Source organism: Pinus tabuliformis, chromosome 7 (genome assembly GCF_031772625.1).
Source record: "Pinus tabuliformis cultivar Carrire ecotype Pingquan chromosome 7, CPIR1, whole genome shotgun sequence".
Taxonomy (NCBI): Eukaryota; Viridiplantae; Streptophyta; class Pinopsida; order Pinales; family Pinaceae; genus Pinus; species Pinus tabuliformis.
The window spans coordinates 1,564,012,722-1,564,020,773 of NC_142293.1; positions in this window are offsets into that span (position 1 = coordinate 1,564,012,722).

The window sequence follows — 8,052 nt, forward strand, 5'->3', positions numbered from 1 at the left end:
CCAGAATGGATGAACACAAGACAACATCATTTGGAGGAACACCTGAGTGCGAAGATGGAGGTTGAAGAAAAGAATGCATATGAGAACTGAAAGGACTCACAACCACATCTGCATGAAAATTGAGTGAACTGATGTTGGGAGAGTGTGAAGGATGAACAGGTGTACAAAAATGATCCTCAACATCACTGGGTGATGGTATAACTGTTGAATCAAAGGGAGGTGGACAATCCATTGAGATAGTGGTTGCTCCCACATAAGATTGTGTAGTTCCATCAATGAAGAAGGTTGAGCGAGGACTGATCTCAAGCTTTTTCTTGGGACGGGAATATTTCTTAAGACAATACTCGAACTAGTCCCAGAGATAAGGAAAATTCATCTGGCTCCTCGGAGCTTGAAACTGCAAGTCACGGAAGCGCTGCCATAAATCAATAACGGATTCATGTGGAGCCCTCTGTTGCTGTAAAAGTTTCTGGTCAAGATAGTCTGGATCAAAATGATAGAACGTGTCTTCAATAAGATCACAGAATTCCTCAAATGAGTGTATGGTGTCAGCCGGTAGGCTGAGCACCCAACGAAATGGATATTCACGAAGTGCGTATGCAAGCAGCGAACCGACCTGTTCGTCAGAAAACTCATCTTCCTCATGAATCATGGAAAGAAAGTTATGTAAGTGCTCAGGCCAGGCCACTTCGAATTCACCATCATACATGTCAGTAGACAAGAGATTGAAAAGCTTCCCCAAGATGGAGACATCTTCACGATTTGAAAAACACCTCAGGGGAAGAAGAATGAAAGACTCCATGAAAGATATGCAAAGGTTCAAAAATGGATGAGAGGGCATTGCTTGTCATCAGGCCCTCCTTCTAGTGCCAGAAATGTTGACGGCGTTGGACCCGCAAACATGTTAAGGGGATCTCCCCGTTAAGAAGTCCCAATTAGACCTCAGATCATTTGGTGTAGGAGTCCCAGCAATGGGTCGTAAGGTAATAAATTGACCGCGGTGTCGAATGGAGGCGAGTAGAATAACTCTGTCAGCAACAAGGGTGTGACTGATGCAGTGAGTCAAGGAAGGTGTATGAGAGGTTCCAACACTTCAAAGGGGTAAGGAGGTGAAGGTGAGTTCCAGGTTGAAAGGGATCAGTCCCAACTCAGCTAGGAACACACAAGACAAAGGACATACATAGCTTCTGGTGGAGCAGTCCACTCGGATGCGACAGTCACATCATACAGGGTAAGATAACACGTACAACACTCAGGGATTAGTTTGAGACGAGTGTGATAGTTGTTATAGCAAGGTTCAAGTGAAAGGTTTGTCTAATGTTCAACAGAGCAGTCGACATGGATGGTGACAACATTAACAACATATGCAACACATTAACAACAAGATTCATATAATTGCATGTGAATCGGTTCATACACAAGTACGTAAGTTAAACAACACATATCATTAAAGCAACCAGAGCAGTCCAACTACAATAACAACATATGCATGAAAATGTGCTAGCTCTTATTATATAAATAAGTGTAAGTCACAATCATACAATACATCCATGTAAACCTACTAGCCCCAACAGTGGAACGTTATAGCCACATCCACCTGCTCCTCCAAAGAGATGTACTAGCTCCTTGCAGTGGAGAGGCCAAGTCGCGTTACAATATTGTCTAAGCCTTCTTCAAAATAGTCTTCGTAGAAGCTTGGCTGACCAAAATCCTATACAATGAGTTATGAGGGACTATTTATAGCAAAGGGTAGGGTAACCCTTGACATTCCCCTTTGTGACCATTCAACTACCCTCATGACTCTTCACCTACTCTATGACTGTTACATCCACTCTTGACACTTGACTTACATTTGACATGACTCAACATTACAATGCACATGCACCCATGTGAAAAATGGATTGGACAAGCCAAACTAGACATCATTCAAGCTTAGACAACCATAGAAGTCCAACTGCTCAACATCCTCATGCTGATCAACAGTGACATATTGATGCCAAGATTAGTAGTCCTTGAGAGTGTCCGTGTGTTTTGTTGTGACATCCGTCTGAAACCTGAACCTTCCCTCCATAGCATCTGGGTACACTGCTTGGGCTCCTCTATCCAACTCGTCTATAAGTATGTGCATCATTGTCTACAGTGTGGTCGGACCAGCAACGTACTTACGCATGATGTCTACACTGATAGGCAAGTCTAGGTTGGTGGAGGTGTGCATCAAATCATCGAAGTACGAGTCAAGCTCCTGTCAGACTTGCTTCTTGGTATTCGCCTGGGTGGGAGTCCCAAGTGATGGGATCACATGAGTGTGCATTATAACCTTCATGATTTTGAATACTCATCCATGGGAAGCCTGTATGCTAGCGATGAGTTGTGGTAGGTCTTCATAGTTCTAGATCTGACTCCAGATACGTGCTTGCAGCTTGACTGCCTTGGCCTTCATCATCTTTGACAAGTGAAGTAGGGCTCCCTTGTACTTCATCGTCCATGATTGCATGCTATCAAAAACAATATGTATGTTCTTCAAGATGCATTCTCTTCTCGCACATCGTTGCTACCATTCGTGGAGATGAATGACTGCTTGATGCACGGTACCAAACTTGGAGTACAATGCTTGCATAACTATGTCCAAGGACAATACTTCATCTAGTATTTCCTTCTTCAGTTCAACTCGGGCAGACATTGTCACCAAGTCTCCTCCCTGCTTGGCCACCTGTAGTTCCTTCGCCATTCGCTCATTCTCAACTATGAGAAAACAAACACTTGAGCTAGTGGCTTCGGCATACACTCTAGTTGCATCGGCCAAAGTAGCTGGATGCTTGTGCACATCAGTCATGATCACTTTCTCTTCAAATTGTGCAGGGGATGTTTGGTCCTCTGGAGTCGGTACTCTCTGAGATTGTACAACTCTGTGATGAGACTCAACAAAGGAGATGTTGTGCATCTCTACTTGCAGTTGACCACCAAGGATCTCAATGCCTCCTTGGTCATTCGATACTTTCTCATCATCGAGATGCAATGAAGCAGGTGAGTTGACCTCTTTACGGTGAGGCATGAGGTCGGTATCCTGTTCCAACTCTTGCTGCTCCATGTCTGCATCCAACTGTTCAAGCACCTGTTCTATCTTATGAGAAAAGTCTTTCCCCTATGATGGTTCACTCTATTCACCTGATGCCAGATGTTTAGATGAATCAACTACTTGTACGGGTGCTACATCGTCTGTCTACAAGTGATGTGCTCCCTGCTAAATCTGCTGCTGCTGTGCTTCCTGTTCCTGTTGGCACAACTCTTGTTCTTTCCAGAGTTTCTTCCTTAGCTCATGCAACTCCTTCTCTACTTCCTCCATTCTATTCTTATCCCTCTGCCTTCACGCGATTCGCTTGTCGAGATGCTGCCTCTTTGCCTGAATAGTCATAGCTGGTTGTTCTACAAGTGGATCTGCTTGAAACTTGGAGCTTTGCTCCTCGTCCATGCGGTTGACAATCTTCCTCTTCCCTTTGTCGTGCACAGGTATGCTTGGATCTGCTGCCTCTACTGCTGCTGCTACTACTGCTGGTGCTCTCCGTGGTGCTGCTTCATGCTGCTTTGCTAATCACTCTACGACGAAGCCGACCTGTTCATTAGGTCTGGAGGAATTGTAATAGGATCTCCATGATTCCTCCTTGGCCCAATGACATGGCCCATGGATCTAATTGAACTGAACTCTCGCGTAGTGATCCTTCACAATGCAATGTGGGTCATATGGATTGAAGCTTCGAAGGTCGAAAGGATTCTTCCTCATCTACTCTGGTTCGACATTCGCTTGCTTGATATTCCATATCTCATATAACCCAATCCACAATAGGAGAGCGGTCCTGCCGAGATGTGGTACACTATTTCTTGCATGATAAGCATGTCCAAGTAAAACTTTGGCAGAACATGCAGAGACTTCTCCGCACTGAACAATTGGATGAACGTGTCGGACGGTGAGGCATACCAATCTGCAATGCCTTCATCGCTTCCTCTGACATGCAGGGTGGATCCTGTTCGAATATCAACCTGTACACTAGGGTGACAAAATGGTCAGACAATCGTATGATCACTCCTCTGAAGTTGCATTCAGATAACATCTTGAAATACGTGTTCACAATAGTCTTCGTCGGTGACCATGCCCAATCCAAACCCGGGAACTCATGTCGGGCACATACTGCATCTAGAATGTAAGTGGACATATAAATCTTTGCATGCATACCATCGAGTGACTATTGAGCCTTCTTGACTTGCTCCTTCAGCTGATGAGATAGTATGCTTGACTAGTTGCATGGTCTTCCGTCTCTATCTAGTTGGTCCAGCGTGACCACCCAACTCTGAGGGAAGGTCTCAGTGCTTGCTTGGCCACTCAGTCGACATGCGATTATGACCAAGAATTGGTATGCCTTCCTCAATATCTTTGTCTTATAAATCTGATTGGGTGTCATCCTAAAATGAGCTCGCTTCTTTACCCGATCCTTTAGAATGTCTCTGGAGTGGCCTCTGCTGTTGGGCAAGATGAATGGGGAAGTCATGACAGTCATGAGCTCAGTCATCTCATACACCTCTTCATAATCTCGTGCCTAGAAGGTTGCAAGATTCGTCCCATTGACACTGCTCAAGGTCATCGTCTCGGGGTTAGTGTGAGAGACAATCCAGTGAATCATGTCCGCGCATGGGAATGCGAGGTATCTGCATGAAATATAGTACAAGCCAGACTTATGAATGTGCACATACACCTGACGGTCTTCAAGGTCTCCCCCAAAAGTACTTGCGAATGTTTCATTCACCTCTTGCCACTTTAGTTTGATGTCCTTGTCTAGATACAACTTTGTATCTTCATAGATCGGCAAACCAGAGGACACCTGCTTAGTTGCTGCTCCAGCTGCCATACCATCAATGTCCTGGGACCCTTTTCTCTTAGCATCCATTGAGATAGATGAACACCTGAAAGATCTGGAAACAAGCAATATGTATGGCAAGAAATATTCACTGAAAACAAAGCAAATATGGGGAAGAACACAACACATACCTGGGAAATTGATGAGCAAGGTTGCGTAAATTTCATTGGGAGGCTGAGTGACTGGCTCCTAGAACTGCACAAAAGGAAGTTTGGGTTGTCTAGGAGGCTGGACTATCTGCTGGATCTGTGAAATGCACAATGCAATTGGGCAGCTGGCTGCTGGGATTTTGCAATGCGCAATCCCAGCTCGAAAGGACTGTTGGCCCAAGGACAAACTTACATAATTTCTTGGGCCAAGTAGCCAATGTCCTCCAGGAATGCGCAAAACGATCCAGGAGGCCAGTGCTGGGAAAAATGCGTAAATCTGGATAGGAAGGTGACCCTTCCTTCCCTAGATTGTGCAATGCATCCTTGGTGAAGGCAAAGACCGGGCCAAGGTTGGCCTAACTCATCGATGGGCAACTGAAAGCAAGTAAGTCGATGAAATGCATGGTGAAACTAAGTGATAGCATAAGTGATAAACAATGCATGCAAAACATGAATGGAATATTCAACAAATGGATCAACATGCATGTGGGTGAGGCCGTTCGTCGGTTGGGCGAACGTCCGTGCAAAACAGTTTCATGCATGTGACAACAGTGAGATAGTGATGAAAACTAAAAAACAAAAATAGGACAAGCTAGAGTACATGTAAACAACAGTAGGAATTCAAAGAAATCAAGAAAAAAACACTCACACAAGCGAATAGACAAAAATCGACAGAAATGCTGAAAAAGACAAGTTGAGGCCACTTACCTGTGAATAGCTGAGCCGGATGTGTTGAAGAGTCTTGGATGTGCTATGGGATGTCAGAGATCGAAGATCAATAAGAATGAATGAGCTCTAATGTGTTGAATAATTAAGTTTGGTCCCATGACACGCATGCCACAAATATCGGAAAAAGCGACACTTGGAGGGAAACTTCTAAAACAACTTTGCATGTAACCCTTGGTTGCTAAAAATAGCTCCCTGAATCATGGGATTCCTTTTGCATGTTTTCTCTTTCTATTCCAGGAAGATCAAGTCATGCATGCATGCAAGTCAAGTTTCCTAGGTCCCGGGTGGAACTAGTCAATTGGACTGTTCATGCATGTCAATGCTCCACTGCTTGGGAAAAATGCACATTCCTGGCTAGGTTAATTGCCTGGGAGGTTTGTGCAATCTCTAGGCAGAGCAGCTGACTGCTACCCAGATTTGCACAAATCATGGGTTGAACAACCTGCTGTTGGGAAATTTTTCTCAAATCTTGCTGGGAGGGTTGGCTAGTAGGATTGCGCAATCCTGGAGCGCAATTCCTGGAGAAAGGCTAGTTGCCCTCCATAAATGTGCAATTTTCAAGGGGAAGCTGCTCAACCTGCCACTGGACCAAGTCTGGGTAAGCAACTTGTGAGGGGAATGGATCAACTCTGATCGACAGGATGCCTTTGTGTGAGGAAAACACTGAAGCTAGAGTAATTGATGAAGCAAAACAAAGTGTTGTGTAAGGTTGGTAGGGAGGTTCCAAAACAGGGTAAGGAAAATTTTGGAGGGTGGTTGTAGGTGCTACAACAAAGACCTTTGACTACTAAGAATATTATCCAAAATATTAGTACTATCTTGAAATCGCAAAAGTTTATCCTTTTCTTCTAATTTGCCTTTTAGGATATTTACCTCAACCTAATATTGCTTTTCCATTTCTAAATACTGCTTCTTTGTGATTTCTTCAACTTTTCTTCCTTCTTCCACTTGTTGTTTTAATTTGAGAATCTCATTTTCAAGTTCTTCAAATGCTTGAAGTAGTTCCTTGTCCTGATTATTTGTTTTCTCAAGATCTTCTTTTAGAGAGTTCACCTCAACTTCAAGACCTTCACAATAACTAGTTCTTTCTTTAAGTTCCTAGGTTGTTGTATCCTTTTCATTCACTTGATTTCTCAATGATGTCACTTCATCATGCATCCTTTTATATTGATCTTCCTTTTCCTCGTACCGCTTCCTTATTTTGTTTCCTTCCTCCAACTGAGTTTTTAACCTAGTAACCTCTTCTTTGTAGGTACATTCCCTTTTATCAAATAGACATTGTTGATCTCTAATTTTATCTGTGAGCCTTTTAACTTCTACTTCAATTATATTTCTTTCACTTTCACCAGTAAGAGAAAATTTAGTTGTCTCAATGTCACATTCATTATCTTCATTATTGCATGAACAAAGAGAAGTATCACTAGAGGAAAAAAAATCAGTACCTTATAATTCTTTTGCTTGTTAATCTTCGTTTTGAGGTGATTTTGAATCTGAATATTTTCTTCCACCTAATAACCAATCTTCTCTAACACTATCACTATTTCTTTGAGATGTCTTCTTCTTTTGAGTCGCTTTCTTCTTTCGCTTCTTTCCCATTGTATCGACGGTTCTTCTTCAAGTGATCAAGCTTCTGCCAAAGGACCTTCTCTGATTCCAATTGTTGGGAAAAATACTGAGAGGGGGTGGGAGGGGGGGTGAATCAATATTTTCAAATAAATAGCTTTTTAAACTTCATATTCAGATTTCTATACGTAACTTTACTGAAAGGAACCCGTGTGTGTACACGATTATTCTTAAGACAATTAGCATACATCTAGTAAGCTTATGATTCAGTTAATTCATCATATTTTGGTCTTCAACTAATGCATTAGTACTTTATTAAACATAAGATAAACAATAGCCATGTGTTGTAAGAAAAAAATAAGCCATCACACATAAGAAACACACATGAACACCAGGATTTAAGGTGGAAACCCAATGCGGGAAAAAACTACCTGTTGATGTCGCCTCTGTCTTGTTTTTAATATAATTAAAAATATTTTTACAATCTGGTACTGGTGCAAACTCATACTAGTACACAAGCACCCACCTGTAGAAGGCTACAACATTCATTCATTATCTAGCTCCTATTGGAAGGGAGCTCCAACCCCCTAGTTCTTGTACTGGCGTAAACTTGTACCAATACGCAGACACCAACCTGCAGAAGGCTACAACCTTCACTCATTTAGCTACTACTGGAAGGGAGCTCCAACCCCCTGATTTGATCA